Source organism: Lepidothrix coronata, unplaced genomic scaffold, assembly GCF_001604755.1.
Source record: "Lepidothrix coronata isolate B3197 unplaced genomic scaffold, Lepidothrix_coronata-1.0 Scaffold16, whole genome shotgun sequence".
Classification (NCBI taxonomy): domain Eukaryota; kingdom Metazoa; phylum Chordata; class Aves; order Passeriformes; family Pipridae; genus Lepidothrix; species Lepidothrix coronata.
The window spans coordinates 636,249-653,359 of record NW_016690196.1 but is presented as its reverse complement, the minus strand read 5'-3'; the positions used below and the strand labels follow the sequence as shown (position 1 = coordinate 653,359).

General features: G+C 40.4%; 1 protein-coding gene across 1 annotated transcript in view; it reads left to right on the top strand.

Annotated features, from left to right (window-relative positions):
• The first annotated feature begins 13,428 nt into the window (after positions 1 to 13,428).
• Positions 13,429 to 17,111, top strand: part of RGS7 (regulator of G-protein signaling 7) — a 269,115-nt gene continuing 265,432 nt past the window's right edge. Inside the window, exon 1 of the mRNA XM_017806733.1 lies at positions 13,429 to 13,509. The gene's annotated coding sequence lies outside the window, so the exon portion shown is untranslated. The remainder of the gene's footprint in view (positions 13,510 to 17,111) is intronic.

Genomic DNA, 17,111 nt, shown 5'->3' with positions numbered 1-17,111 from the left:
CAGTTGTCAAAATATTTCCTTGACCAGTAGCAACTGGTGAATATTGAGATGCCATGCTCCCTGCTACTGGGAGAAAATAAGTTCCCCTTCACACTGACACACAGCAAAAATATCTTGAAAAAGCTCCAATGTATTTGCACACTGCAATGCAAACCAACACACAGTAGAGTGGGGACAGCTGGGGAACTCACTTTGCTGCTGCTCTGAAATAAATTACAAATGTTGACATGCTTTAACAATTTGTCTGAGGTCTGGTCACACCATGTCATGGAATTTCTCTGGCAGCTTGCTCTGGAGCCTTTATTAGGAGACAAATCACAAATGCAGCATTTATCATCTGGTTTGGGTGATATCCTATGTTGCTATCAATTCTTTTTCACCTGCTCTAACAACATAAAATGCATTTAAATGGCTGTAATGTTTTTGGAAGGTGTTTGGTCTGCAGTGCTAGAGTCTGGCTTTTCCCATGTCTCAGGAAGGTTTGCACAACACACACACTACCGATAAGTCTCTGAAGATAGAAGGGTCACTTCTTGTGAAAAGAGATAATTCAAGACTCTGGTGCATCAAATTTTGACTTGTCAATACTGTACAAAAACAAGTTTAATTTATCCCAAGGATCTTACTATATATTTTTGTGTTTGGGAAATAAATGCACACATTATCTGTGTTTTATATAAACTACTGAAAAGCTATCAGATTAAAATTATTTGCTGTCCCATACAACTGACTGATACTGATGATCTAGGTGTGACAGCTTCTAGATACCAAACTCTTTGCCATCTGGTTTCCCAGAAGAGAAAAAACCTTGCATTTGCTTTGAAAGCTCTGCCATATGGCAGCATAGTACCTATTTAAATTCTCAAGGCTGAAGTATATCCTCTAGTTTTCATGAGTGTTCTTGAAACTGCTTTGCAGAAATCTGTCATCAGAATAACATCCGTAGTGGCCATCTAAATGTGAGCCACAAGGATTTTTTTCAATATTCTGACCCTCCTCTTCTCAAATGGATATGTTTTTCTCATTCATTCACCAAACATACATAAGATTACATGTTGTCATGAATATATTTGACCTTTAAGATGCTGAACACTATGCATGTTCAGTGACTGATGCATCATGATTCTTTCGTAAAGTGTTTTGATTTGGCCTGAAGTCAAAGCACCTGAATTAATTCTAACACCTTGGCTGGACAAGAAGAAGAAATTGTATTATTTTGTCAGGTTTTGCAAATGCACTTTAATTTAGGTCCAAATAATGCTCAAATTTCAAGCATCAAGTCCCCAGCTGAGACCTTCTATATCATTCTGAGGATTAATTTTAGACAGAATGGCAGATACTAATCAACACTAAGGATCAAATTACTTGTAATTTTCCAGACTGCTAAATTAATATGGTGTTAGCATTGATGAATTGGAAAAAAATATATTTGTGCATGAAGTGTAAATTGTCTTAACGCCTCTGTAAGAAAATTTCACTTCTCTTTCTGCATAGGCATAATCAAAGCCAAAAGTATGCAAGTGTGAAGCAAAGAGACAAAAGTGCAGGAAATTTCATTGTAGACTAGTGGCTTTAAAGAAGTCATTTTCAAACATCTTGTGAGCAACATTGTTTACCTTTGATGTTTCTTGCTGGGTTTCTAACCTGCTCACACAAAACTTGGGTTGAGGCAGCTCTCAGAACCGCAGAACAATCTCTGCTCCTGTTCTGATGAAAAAGTAAAGTGGGGCACCATACCCTATTAGAGTTAGCCTGCCTGCAAGGAAATGTTAGAAAATGTGCTAGTACGAGAATAATTAAATAGACTAATCTGGTTTAGACAAAAGCAGAAACTTTCTGAGTTTCTATTTCCCAGTAATCTATTCCAGATTGCAAGGAAGCTTTCAATAGCTTTTGCCTTCTTTGAAATCCTAGGGGACCAGTGTAAAATCAGAAGCAACAAATGACAGAGAAATAGAGGGCAGTCTTTTGCACTGGATTGACATTACCCACCAGTTTAAAGATCTCAAGATCTTTACAACTACACATAATCAGTGGATGTAAGACATGTCTCTATGTCTGCCTGCACAAGACTTGGATATGAGTTGTAACACTGGTGAAGAATTGCCTTAGTGGCCGTGGTCACACAAGTAATATATGAGCAATTCTGAACTATACCACATATAGTGAACTTTTTTTTAAACTCTTGTGTTTTAAACACTGGGAACACAAGGGAATTCCTTTTGTCCAAAGTCACATTTCAGCGGCATGCTTGGTTGCTCTCACAGGGAAGTGATGGGGAGAAGCAGACTAAAATTTGACTGCTGCTTTCCCTGTGAGCCAGCAGATGCCATGCTGAGGTTAAACAGAGGGAAGGACTGCAACAAGGCACATGCATGATGACTGGATGCTTCTTTGAGGAGCCTGGACTTTGGTAGAAGACAGCTGCCATGAGACCAGGTCTGACCACACCTCCAGCCTCTCCAACACAACAGCTGTTTTCAGCCTGGCTTAAATTTGAATTGAGATAAAATAATTTTTCAGCACGGGGCAATCCAGGCCATTCATCATTGGCTAGGCCTGGAATGTTGCCTTTTCCTCTTTACTTAAATGGTGTTTTAGATGCAAAATCTGCAATACTCTTTAACTGCATGCCCTGTCAACTGCAGTAGTTTGTAGAAAGGGTTTACTTTCTGATAAAGCACACTATTTTCTTCAGCCAACACTATTTTTACTTACCCATAGGCTAAGTTAATAATTCTAAACAGCAGTACATATCATTCCAGAGCTAAAGGAAAGTATTATTAAAACAAAAGACTTTATAAAAGACAGCTTTGGCTAAGGGCTCGATCTTTATTTTATTTTGCAATTACATAAGTCATTATTGGTACAGATGACTGAAATTGGGCCAGTTTATCTGTTTCTTCCCCCTGCCCCTACCTCTTTCTTCCATCTTGTTGAGAACATCTGAAGTCCCATAAGAAAGCTGTGGTTTCCTTTTGAGAGAGAAGGCAAGCAAGCTGCTGTGGCTTGGTATGCTTGAATTAACCTGGCCTAATAAGCTGTCTGAATCTCCCTGGTTTTTAATTACCTAGACAGCTAAAAACCTCTTTTCCATCATAGAGAGATGTTTTGTCAGCTTTGATTTCCCTTTTCTCCCCTTCTCACCTATCTATCTGTTACCAGCTGCCTGGCACAATCTGGTAGCATCCACTCTGGAAGAAAAGAGCAAGCAGATACATGGGCCCAGAACTGACACATAGCTTTGTGTGGTGTAAAAGAAAGGGCATAACCAAGTAACAGAGTGTACTTGGTTAGGGAATGCTCTGCTAGGGACACTTGTGTGGTTAAGAGCCTATGAAAAACCATCATGGCTCAGACCAGTATCTGTCTCCAAATGTGGCCAGCAATAGATGGAGAGGAAAACTAGACAAACAGAGCTGAGATTCACCCAGAAATACTTCCCTAGTTCACCATGATTTGCAGCATGGCGAACTCCCAAGATCAGAGGAAGTGGGTTTTGTATTTAATAGCCCATGACAAATTTTTCATCCATGTATTTGTCCGGTTGATTTCCATAGCCATTCAGTGCCCCATGACTCCAAAATTAGCAGATTTGTTCACTGTTTCTATTGCTAAGTACTCTGCAAAGGCCCAGTTATCTTTTGGTGAGAGCTGAGAACTTTACCTCTTTCTTCCAGAGGGAGGTCAGTCCAAACTCTCAAGCTCACAGCTTATGTAAGGTTATTCTGAGTGTAATTCACAAAGTGAATAAATTCACAAAGTAGTTTATGCATGAGCTTTTTCACTGAGCATCTGTAACAAGGGAGCTGGGGCTGGTATCAACCCTAATTCTTAGTGAAGGATCAACCATTTTTAGTCTGCACATCAGTTTCCTTTACTGATATTTTAGACTTGCTAACCTTTCTACACCTCACATTACATGCTTCTCATTTTGCATATAGAGTCATGCTTGCTTCCACTGCTAAAAAGCAATCAGATTTCTACATTATAAAGTAACATATTTGTGGCCATCATCATACATTTTGCTAGGAGGCAAATCTAACCTTCAGTGCTCAGGCCTGACTGACATGACTCTGTAACCCAAAAGGGGCCCCTTCTTAACAGATGCTTATCCAGTTGGGCTGGGCATGAAGTCCCTGGATTTGCTTCTGTACTATTACAGATGAAAATATATATAATTATGTAGCATATATATATATATCTTTAAGATATGTATAGATTTATGAAGAGATATATAGAGCTACTATAGTATAGATTAAGGCAACATCTGGGTGCCTTAAGAACCATGGAAAAGTCACTTCCAGGCATGCTGGAGAGAAGTTTGCATCTGTGCATTCCCACCACCTATGGCCTCCAGCAAGCTTACAAGGCTGACGCAAATGTAAAGCTCCCTGTAACTGCTTCTGGCATAGCACATCTGGTCCAGATTTCAACTTGGTAGTCTGTGCATCTTTTAACAAAAGTTTTGGAGAAAGACCAAAGTGAAATAATTCAGTTTCACCTGTATCTAAAAGCAGAATTGTAATTTGCCTTCATAGGGCTGCACAACTAGTAACTTTTCCCTTGGATAACTTCATAGTACCTGTTTTATGAATATACAGAAACAGTTCTTCAGCCATTATTTCTCACATCTGAAGTAACTATTTATAACAGCTGCAGATGAATAGCTGTCTGCTATTTCATCTCCCTAATACATTTTCAACGTGAATTTCCAATACAATCTAAGCAGACCGCTAATAATAAAATCTTATTTAATTGTGGCATCAGCTAATTATAATTTTTCTAAATGATTTTTCTTAATTTTCTAGCTTTATACCATGAGTTCTGTTAATCTGCTTCCAGGTCTTCATTTAGCTTGAGCAGTAATTCACCCTCTCCTAAAAATGCAATGCTGGAATGCACATGAGAACATAATATATCTCACAAAAAAGTTTAAATATATGCAAAAAAAAAAAGTATTTTGAAAATTTTTTAATCAAAATGTCTTTAGTTAAGTGTTTACAGTTTACTGCCAATCAGACATATAACTGTTTCAAACAAGACTGCAATCACTTCATGGCAGCGAGTCACAGGAATGGATTAGGAGACACATCTTGGCACAAATAAGGTGTCATTTATTATATCAAGCCATCACAAGCGGCAGAGGCAAACAGCTGAGCAAGCTGCAATCACTTGTTAATGATAAATTAGTGGCAAAGGCAAGACAGTAGTCAAGGTCTCTGGAGCCTCACTTTTTGCCCTTGTTTCTTGATCACTTTCTCCATTCTGCTTATGTAAATTTTGGCTTTGGCCATGCAGTATTTCTTTCCAGTGAACAAAAAACATTTGGTTCACTTTGGACAACAAACTTTCTTATACTTAATCAACCAGTTTATTAGAGCATGAAAGAAAATTGGTCATGACTTAGTTCCTGTACTGCTGGAATTAACAAGCTGGCTGATGCCAGCACTAAACTTGGAAGTGCTAATGGTAATTAAAATCTATTTTCAAATACATCTGACAGTTTTAAGGTGAAGTACTTGTTATTCATGTGAATTTCCAGACTGCATATATAAAAAAAAAAGGTGCTATTTTCTTCAGGAAGATGCCAGCTGTGGGAAAGATATAATTATTAATGGATTACAAATTCTCTGTGATACAGCACTTGTCCTCTTTTAGTCAGTTTATGGCTATATGTGTCCTCCAAACTCTTTGGTTAAGGAAAACTTGGAGCTAGAACTTACAAGTATTGCTATTTTTAGTTAGCCTGTCATATATATGTAACGAAATGATAGGGCAGAATAGTGCTAATATTGAAGCTGACATAAATTATCAGTAGCTTTATTATCATTTGACAAAAGGCCACGTAGCCCACTCAGTCAATTTTCCCTTAAGTACATTTGGGTAAAATACTTTATATTAACAAACACCTAGCTCAAATGGGACTGTGTTCCAAAAGGTAATCTTAATTATTCAACATATACACACTATACAGGGTGGAAAATAGGGGAAGGATAATCATACATTGTTTTCCATTTCATTTTCTAAGCCTGCTTCATGGCTGATTCAATCTATTGGATCAGTGGGAGGGACATGGGATGGATTAAAAAAATGCTGTCAGATCACCAGGGGATTTGAATTAATGTTCTTTTTGCACAGAGTGGAAGCATATGGGCCACAGAGTGCAGCTCTCCTTGGAAAATTACTGTCAAAATAGTACCATCTCTATTAACACAGCTGCTGACTTGTGAAGCAGAAATCAGATTTTAGTTGAGTTAACCTTCAAAAAGCAGTTTCAGAGTAACTGCTTACTAATAATCTCTTGGTACACCAACAATATTGACTATTAATAACTTATGCAAGTGAGACCTGCACAATTCCACAAGTGCTACTGTAGGTTGTAAGACCCTATAGACCCCCTTACGATAATGTGAAAGGAGCAAAGTTACATTCATGCAGCCTGACAATTGCTATCAAGATCCCATTTTCCTCTTGTAAAACGGGAAAGCACATTTGATCGAACATCCTTCATATAAATAATGGGGGTTTCACAGTATGGGCTTACTGTTCGATTTGCCTGCACTTCAGCTGATTTCCAAGGCTGAAGTTCTTTGTATATCATCAGATACAGACATTTCCTTTAGATGTTTCTTCCACAGATGTTCTAGCTTGCTTCTCCATCAGTTTCCATAAGAAAATAGGGAGGATCTCTTATGTGTAATTTCTTTATGTGCAAGCCATGAAATGTTTTATCTGAAGAGAACGTTAAAGTCTTAAAGTTAAGCTCTAAGAATAAGAGGCTGCAGATAAAGCTTTATCTACACATTAAGACAGATTGCTTCCTGATAAGCAATCTTGTTCCTGCAGAAGCCCATACCTGTCTTAGCAGGTACCAGAAAGGAGAGTCACGAAGAATTTTGCTCAAAATACTATTGACTTACGTCATCAAAAAACGACAAATTTTGGTCTTCTTTGTATTTACCAGATTGACGAAAGAGAGACATACCAGGTATTAAAAATGCACGCCACAATTGCATGGATTTATTGCATCGATTTCTTAATGTCTTTACAGAAATGTAACTGAAAAACCCAAACAACAAAACAATGGTACTGCTTCATTAAGAGAATTTTTTTCTTTCTGATACTTTTACTAGTACAAAACATAGGTCTCTACCTCATTCATCATGCATAAAGACTGAAGTAAGTCTCCTACACGAATGTGACTAGAGCAGACCGTTATAATGAAGAACATCAGGATACTGTTTGAATGTGCACCTTCAAATATATAATTAGTTGGTTCTTTAATGTGTCTATTACACTCAAGATTCCCGCAGCATATGCTTTTACTTTCCATATACATCAAAATTTATGTAATTCAAGTTTTAGAGTCAGTAGAGATTCTGAGGGCTAAACAGAAGAAATATCTAAGAAACCTATTTTATAGAGGCTAGCTCTGAAAAATCATGTTATTCAAAGGTATATTGACTGGGACTTTTCGTTTTGCTTCTGTATGTGCAGGTAAATGCTTAGGTGTGTGAGTATGGTGCACATAAACATATGCTTAAACAAGAAGGTTGCATGAGTGGCTGGGTTTCAGTCTGAGTATAGGATTTGTCCTAAATTCAGGGTAATCCTATTTCATAATGCTGCTATCAGTACAACATGCATTCTGCAGCTGTCTTTGGCAAATACACGAAGAATACACTTTTTAGGTTTTCTGTGTTCACTATGTATTTCTGCAGCCCTTTTAAAATACATCTCATTCTTCTTGGATGAAAAAGGGAACCCATTTGCTCATAATTTACTGTCTTTTAACATTTGCTTTCTCTATAAAACCTTGGGAGAAATGTTGGAGTTTCCCCTTGCTGTTAAATATAAAAGCTTCATAGTGTCTTTGAAAACGATAACTGATGAGCTCAGCTTAGAGCACATAATTGCTGCCTGTACTATTTCAGGAGTCAATACAATGCAAGTAACACACATACAGGGCAGTTACTTAATAAGGACAAAGTACATTGTGTCAGATAGTAATTTAGTATGCTCACACTAAAACTGAATGAAATATTTATTATTATATTTTTATTTGCCCTGTTATTTGAGTAATTGCATTTATAAATTTTAAATCAAATCATTCCTAAATGCTGAAGCTGTGCCTGAAGTCACCTGTACATCCAGTCATGAGCCTTTGGACTATAGGCTACACTGTAAAAAGAAAGGCAAAAATGTCACTTTTCTTGATTCTTCTTTTCACTTCCTCTTTCACATCTTGTACTTTGCACTTCAGGGCTGGTTTCAGTGCAATGCGAAAAACTTGTGCAAATAAGACACATTTCACTGGGAACTTCAACCTTCTTTTTTAAAAAAAAAAGTTAGCATTACAATTTTGCAACCCGTGGTAGGGAATGAACACTAGCATTCAGACACTTCAGTTCAATTATCAGAAGATAAACGGACATCAAATTATTAAGCAAAAGAAGCATCATCAAAAGCAATAAATGTTCAAAAAAAATGAATTTGGTAAATTTTAAGGGAATTACAATTAATCACCAAGACTTGTTCAAGAATTATATTTTTTTTTGGTACTTGACTAAAATTATTTTGATTTAATGTTTTTTTCCAATGAGTAAAGTTATTTGATTCCATTTAACTATCTAAAGCAATTTGCAAGATGTAAACTATCAAATACCTCTTCTTATTTGTCTCTCAGTTTATTCTCTTATCCAGCTTTTTATGAGTCACTTGAATTATTTCTAAATACCAACCATTTTTAGGTAATTTAGAAAACAACTGTAAAAAGAGGGACTCATCCTGGATTATTAAAATTATGACTGTAAATCTAGGTTTGTATAAAAGCCTTTTTATAACTTGTTTATGCATGGCTTTCTCAAATCATTGCTGCAGGGCAGGTACTGACCTGCAAAGGGAAGGTTTCCTTCAGTTCCCATTGCTGCAGAATTTGCCTTCTGAGGGCCTCAAACTGATTTGGCTATTAATGAATCAAGAATGTATTTGTCATAAGGAAAGTACTTCTTACCTAAAAACCATTACAATTCAGTCATGAACACAGTGACTTAAGATGCCGTCTTCTGTAGTCAGAAATGCCTTTTGGCTTGCATTTGCTTTCGTTGCCAAAAGGAGAGGAAAAATAGGGGTGTAGAAATGTGTGGAAATAGCATAAGTAAGTCTGTTAAAGAGAAACAAAACATTGCTTTGGGGGAAGAAAGATCTGCTTTTTGCAACAGCAAAATGTGTAACAGGCAATAGAATAGTTGCAAAAGAAAATGAGCTATTCCCTGCACATCCGAATGGGGTGAACAGAGGCATCGGCACAAAAGAGCCTTTCAGTCTTTTGCTGAGTCGCTAACTGGGCATGTCCAACTCCACCTTGGAAAATCAAAGCACATGGGATTCTTTCTCTTCACACACTCATAGCACGCACAAATGTTTTGTTGATTAATATAAAACTATATATGCAAGTGGCTTATGCCACCAGTTTTTTGAGTGATAAACCTCTAGTGGAAGATGTAGACAAGCTGATGCTATAAATTTTTCTTCCTTCATCCCAGGTGAAGCCAGGGGAAGGCAATCAGTGCCACATCTGTTAAGGCTTGTCTGAAAAACAAAGACGGTTAAAAGAATACTCATTGCATCATCCAATTTCTGGACTTACAAATGGGCTGCCAGGATCTTCACAATGTGAAGGTGAGCGTGAGTGCAGACAGCAAAGGAAAGCTTTCCAGCAAGAGAGCAGAATCACTCCCCAGCATTCTGAGCAGGGAAATCATCCTTCCTCCTAATACATCAGAATGGCCAAGTTGGGCCAGAGTGGTGTAAGGAACTCATCACACCTCCTGATAACATGCCCTTTGGCTCTGGGCTGTTGGGGCTTAGGGGGTTCCTCTCCTTTCTCATAACCACCTCAATGGGGCTGGGAAGCAATGGGAAAAATTCACGGATGAAAATACTGTAATTCTGCCTCACAAGGCAGAACTACAACCAGGAAAGAAAACCCTATACATGAGAAAGCTAGGAGCTGCTCCAGTCCTGGAGAAGAGGGCTGCCTCAAGAGACAGCAGGATTCAGTGAGGCAGCATGGTCAAAATGAACCTGGAAGGCAAATCCACTTGGCCATACCCTTTCCCACTCACACCACTGGGTTGAAGTTATTTTGCCTTGAAGCTCTGCTCCACGTTACACACTAAGGGTTTCACTAACTAAAAGTTGAGGATGTAACTAAATGCTGAGGCAAATATGAAAATTCCTGTACTTGGCATATGCCTATTTAAACTAGATTTCATTAAAAAATACCTAGCCAGTTTCCACCTCCGTCAAATGCTGCATACACAGACATCCCACTCCTGTGGGATGTTCTTGAGGGTATTGACTCTCAAGGGAAATGGCTCTGAACCCTCACTACCACCTAACACTTAATTCCACATCTTATGTTTCATCTGGGAATAAACACGTTTTGACAGGTTGTACAGCTTCCTATTTCAAAACTTTCTTTTTCTTCTGACAACTGCTCCACTTCCTCAACTCCTTTCACTTTTTCATTTATTTTTTAGTAGTAGAGATACTGAACTACTGAGAAACTCATTTCTAATTACTGTTTTGGTATAAACCCTACTGCTTTTGGGACACAGGTACCATTCTAGCTGTACTTTGACTCTCAGCATTTTCCACTGTTAACATTCACAGTAACTGTCAATGAACCACAGTTTAAGGCACTGGTCTCTTTTCTAGATCATGGCAAAAAGAAACAAATATTTTTGTTTTATACATCTCTGTGCTCCGTGACAGGTATATGGAAAAATCTTCCTCCATGGCAAGGGTAACAAATCGATTCAAAAATTCAAACAGGGCTGCAAATGCAAAAGTAAGTGAAAGGGTGGCATATCTGAATTCTAAAATAAAAGTCTCAAAGAGTTAATGACTCGTTTGAAATAACCACTTTTTTACTACTTCTCCGAATAAAGACCAGGTACAGGCCACAAACATTGCATAGCTAAAATGTAACTGTGAAAACAAAAGAAAAAATAAATTCCAGTGCACATATTAAGTGATTGCCTTATATTCATTCATTATTAGCCCTTGCAAAACACCTCACTGACTTAGTGGAATGTACAAAACTGTCAAACTCCAATATTCCTTTATAATCTTTTGTCTTATTCCAGACAGAGGCCACAGTCCTCAACAAGTAAAGTAACACTGAGAATAAGAATAAGGGTGCTGGGGCTGCTCCATAGGGAGTACAAACAGGAACTGGGGGTGATCCCAGCACAGGCCATATTGTCACAGACTGGGGCACAGTCACACTGTCTTTGGAGATGGCTGGTGAAAGCAAGTCAGGGGACATGGGTTAACAGAGTCCACTCACAGTCTCAGACTCAGTAAAATGATGAACTGGTCCAGGATACTTCCATGGAGTCCAGTCAGGAGCAGCAGGACACAGGGCTTGGAGACAGCGCTGGAGATAAGGTTGCAACACAGTTTCAAGATCCACAGGGAAGACAGGTACACCTGCAGACACTACTCAGGGCAGGACTGGGCCTGCTCAGGGTAACTGAGGCCAAGCAGTGTCCTCACCACCCCGAAATAGTAATGTTTACATACAGTGTGCTTTAGTACAAGGCACACACATTTAGTTAAACAAAGTGCTGGTGGTATGTAATGACTTGTCAAGGACAGAAGGGCTGTTTCTGGATTTTGGTTTGTTTATTACCATTGTTTGAGTTTTTTTGTACCTTGTGCTTCTTTTTGATAATGTGAAATAATCTGAACAATTATGAAGCTATTAATAAAAAGGAAAAGCAAGCCTGCCAACCATATAAATAAAAAAGTGTTATATCCCTTGAACTCCAGAAAGTATGCAGGAGCAAGCCACAGGCCTTGTCCAACAAACCATATCAAGAGAAGCAGCACACCACGACGCCAAGACATCTTAATACTAGGCATTATGAGGGGCAAAAGGCAGAGATACCAAACAAAGTACTGGGATGTGCATACTTTGTTAAAACTCACAAAAATAGCAGTGTGTAGGAAACAACAGAAGGCAAGGTCTCTGTAGAACGCTACGGACACAACCAGGAGCAAAAGCAGCTGGGGCAAGAAAGCTGCAAGCCCCAGGGCAAAACTCCATTTGCTCTCTGCTGTCAAGTAAAACATGTAGAAATAGGGAGAGAAATTATGACGGATATCCCTCCTGGTCACGTGGTAAAGGTAGGCATGCTCCAAAAACTCCCAGCCATAGAGGTGATAAAACGCCAGCGTCAAGGCAGCCAGCACGGATCCAGCAACCGTCGCAAAAAGCAGCACATCGCAGTTCAGCATCTTTACAAACAGCTGCCAGATGTGCTCCAGAAACGTAAACCTCGCCTTTCTGTCACCCCCTGCATCCACTGCCCCGTCCTCGCTCCGCAGGTAGAGCGCGATGGGCAGCGCGTAGGTGAGTGGGTAGATTTTCATGTGCACGGCCAGCCCGTAGCACACCGCGGCCTTGCCCACGCTGCCTGCCTCCACCCAGTACAGCGTGGCGAGCACCAGCAGCGCCACCAGCGCCTCGGCGTTGCCCCGGCTGGACACGGCCATGGGCAGCGGGTTGAGGAGCCAGGCAGCGGCGCAGCACCCGCAGGCGCGCCCGGCCCCGGCCCCTCGGCGCCGCAGGGCCCGGTAGGCGACGGCGGCGGCCGCCAGGTCCCCCGCCACGAAGAGCAGCTTCCCGAAAGGCTCGGCGAGGAACACGCTGGGCGTCAGGAGCCAGGCGAGGAGCGGCGTGTAGCGGTAGGTGGCCCGCCCGTAGGGCGAGCGCCCCTCGCTCACCAGCCGCGCCGCGTCCGTGAACACCCGGTAGTCGACGTCGGTGTAGCGCACTCGCATGGCGCGGTCCTGGTGCAGCCCGTAGAGCACGAGCGCCAGCCTCACCAGCAGCCCCGCGGCCAGCGCCGCGCCCAACCCCGCCATCCCTTCCCCACGGGAAGGTGTGGGATGCGCACGGATCTCCCGCGATCCCGCCGCGGAAGGGCCGCACTCGGCGCGCCTTCCGCCCGCGTAGGCGCGGACGAAAGAGGCGGCTCCGCGCCTGCGCGATTCGCGCGCCGAAGCCGTGCCCGGGCCGGGGCGGGTCCCGCGGGCGCGGCCGCTCGGGGGATGCGGGAGGGCCCGGCGGGGGCGCGGGGGACCTGCGGGGACCTGCGGCCGCCGTGCAGGGCTGCGGCCCCGGGCGCCTTCCGATCCCCGGGCAGGGAGGCGTGTGGTTCCGTGTGGTGCCGTGTGCCCGGGGCACGGCGGCGGTCCATGTGTGGCGATGGGCGGCGATGACCTGCCGAGGGCTGAGAGTCCGGCAAGGGGTGGGTGCTGCTGCCCCCGCTGCCCCCTCACCCGCCCGGGGCCGGGGAGCCGCTGGGCAGAGAGGCGGCGTGTGCAATAAGTGGTTAAGTAAGAAGGAGAAGGAAAAATAACATTTGTTATTTGCCTTCTGCAAATGGCTGTGTTTTGCCCAGGCGTATGAGCTCTTTCTGGAGCGCTTAGGTGAGCTTGCTTCCACGGCAGATTTCTGGTTTAATTAGGTAAGAAACAGTAACGTGCACATCAGAGCTTTTAAAGTTATTTACAACAGAAGGGATTATTTCCACTCTATTATGAGGGGCTATTTTGTATGTTTTTCAAATAGTTTTCTTGTCTGGATACGTGCTATCTCACATTCGATTGTGGCTGACTGAAAAGCAGGTGTTTGTAACTTACCATTATTATGGATTTCATATTAGAACTGAATAGGGATTTTTTTAAAAGACTGTGTATTCATAAAAATATGCATTTACTTGTTTAGTAGTTATTTGCAACTGCATTTTTTTTCGCTCAGTGGTTTCATTTGGGAACATTTTGGAAGTTGCAGCATTGCTGGCTGTCATCGCTAACAGAAAAAAAATCTGCTTTTTCTGAGTTCTGAGGACACTCATCAGAGAACTGGGAATGGATTTTTTGCATTTGGCAGAGAAGTCTTGGAGGGTGTCCTAACTGATAGGATATTCAGGGGGCAAAAGATATTTGTTTGTGTGCACGCAGCTCTTTGTTCAGGCTGTTTTACTGTGTATAAAAGTACAATGGGGTATATCGTCCAAGGTGTCTGCTGGGAGAAGCATAGTGATTAACTAACCTGGAGAGTGAGTTTTTCCTCTGTCAGATAGTTGTGTATTTTATGCTAAACTGGACATCTTCAACAGGAAAGCTCAAGAGAGTTCTCCATTAAGTCGCCATATGATACCATTAAGTCACCTTATGATATCATTAAGTCCTAAAATGGATAGTTATGGTATTTTTGCGATATATATATATATATATATATCTGTGAGGGTAGGTGTTGCTTCTTTGTAAATAATTGCTTACTCAATTCTGTGTAATTCCTGTTCTACTCTAGAACAGGAAAGATTGGTAACATAATTTTATTTTCTTCTTTTATGTATCTTGTACTACAATGGTTGGGATACTTTTAAGAAAGGTTACATCATAATATCCATTGTTTTGCCTAAGATTTTTCTCTGGAAATTCTAGGAGATAGATGCTGAACAAAATCACAGGGACTGAAAATAGTTGATATGCTATGGAGCAAGTCTAAGGAAAAGGATATATGTAGATACTCATCCATTTTTTGTTTAGGGGAGGTCACTGTGCACAAAGAACTGTTCTTGCCATCCTGCCTACTTTCTTTCAGGATTGTTTGCTGTTCTTCAGTTGCCTCTTTGGATGGAATATGTTTTATTATTTCAGCTCCTTTGAGAAAACTGTTTATGGTCAGAACAGAATGCATTAAAGTTTATTTGCTGAAGTGTCTGAGTTTAATGATATTGGTGAAATAATACTAGTTTAATAAATAAACTTAAGATTCTGCAGGTGTCTCATGGTTTTCTGTCTGTTTCTGACCGTCTGCTTTCAGACAAACATTTTATCTGAAGTTAAAAGTTGTTAAGCTGTTGGTAGTGACTGTTTATCTGTGTTCTAAACAGGAATAAGTAGGTAATTTAATTCTAAAGGGTTGTGAAGTTAATAAAACAGCAAATCTACCTTAGCTGTTTTTGCATATGCTGTATATGACATTGCTTGAGCTGGAAAAAGAGTTGATTTTCTTTATCAATAATTTAGCATCTTCAAAATAAGCTTGAACTGCTTCAGAAAATTAAGGTTTGGCTCAAAAATGCATTTGGCTTCAGATTTGATACCAGCTTGCTTAATCTGATTTGTTGTGTACTGTAGACTTTAATGCAGGAAGGAGGCCAGTCTTATTAAAGTTATAAATCTGTTGTTCCTGTAAAAAGCTGCTTTTATTTTATATGACCCACCAGGAGCCACTTTTAGAAAATGCTGGGAGATAAAACTAATAGAACTTCTGGAACTGGAGCTGATTTATTCCGGTGCACATTAAGATACAAAGAGTATGAAGAAAAGTGTTGAGTCAGACATAACTGTGCATAAAATATAAACTAAATAGGAATGCAGATATACATGTATATGCACGTGCGTATAAAGGTTTTTTTCCCATTATTTACCAGGCATTTTGTTTACGTGGTCTCAAGGATGGTACCATCTTATAAACTGGGGTCACATCTTGCTGTGCTTCTGTTACATCCTCGTGACGGGGGATTATACGTCTCATCTCAACTATTAATTTCTCACACCATCTTCTGGTACTAGAGACTACTTCAGCAGCACTGGGACATATGTTCCAGAAACCACCTCATATGCCCTGTCATTACTTAAGATTTACACAGCTGTAGTAGCATCAAAAGGACAATGAATCTGGGGCCTTGTTATGCAAAGCACTCTAAGGCCTAATGGAAATTATAATCATCTGAAAACCAAGGTACAACTGGAGGGTGGCAGCTGGTGAGGGAAAGAGTGCCAAGGTGGTTCCTGGTCAGTCAGCAGCAGTCATCACAGTTGGTCATCTACCTGTCAGGGGTTTACTATCCACACTATAGTAGAAAGTTACCTTTTGAGGAGGGATAAGCCGAGGCTGTAATCATTAACAAAGGTGAGCATATGGCTGAAAACTAGATCTGATGGATACAGTAAGGCTAAATATTGGAGGGACTAGCAGATTAAATTTGAGAACTTGGAGAAGAATAAGGAGGCTAGAGAAGGTCGACAATGAATTAGAAGATGATTCTGGGGGCAGTGCTTTGAAGTAACAGAAGGGAGACGTGGTGATTGGTAGCAGTGCAAGGAAAGAAAGAGCAGGTGTTGGGTTGCAGTGGTGAGAACCTTACTAAGATTCAGGTAGCCTGGGAGGCTGAATGAGATTGAATGTCTGAAAAGTTAGGGAAGAAAGAGTAGTAAGAAGCTTCATAGGAGGAAGGCAGTTGGAGCTGGTGTATTTTATGTTCTGTATTTTAGGTCATTCTACCAAGATCTCAGGATGAGGCCCTTCTCATGCAAATCTCTTCTACCTAATTGTTAATGGCTAGCTGTACTTTGAGATTTTGTTGTTATGAGATACAGTTTGATTAATACATTTTTCAATAAGTTGTCTTATTTTATGTGTGCCGTGACCTAAGTCTATCTGTGTAAAAGGTGGTAGGAAAGCTGAGTATTTAAAGTACCAAGGAAGACATTGGACAATAGCTGGTATTTGGTCTTCAGACTTCTGAAAGGGGAGACTGCTGTGCTGTAATTTATTAGAGTTCCCTTTTAATTTTCTTGGGTTTTGAACTCAGAATGTTTCCTTACATGAGAAATACTCCTGCTTAACATATTTATAAACTGACAGTAAATTTTTGATGATATGATAAGTACAATCTGTTTCTTGCAGCACACGAAATTCTGTAGAAAAAGTGACTAACACTTGTGTTAGATATTTTGGTCTTGATAAATTGTTTTTGCAAATATGATTGATGCCTTTCAAATATTTGTAACGTGTTGAATTTAAGATATAATTAACAGAAGAGGATTATAGTTAAGATTATGTAAGGAAGTGTTCGTTTCTGCTTAAATACTGGAACGAGCAATACAGGAGGGTTTGCAAAAATAAGATGAAAAAACACCTTAGAACTCCACAGAAAAAAAATCACAATTATAAATGTAAGGCCACCACTAATCCTTTAAGCTTTTTCTGTTAATGTGATTTCTTAAAACTGCTT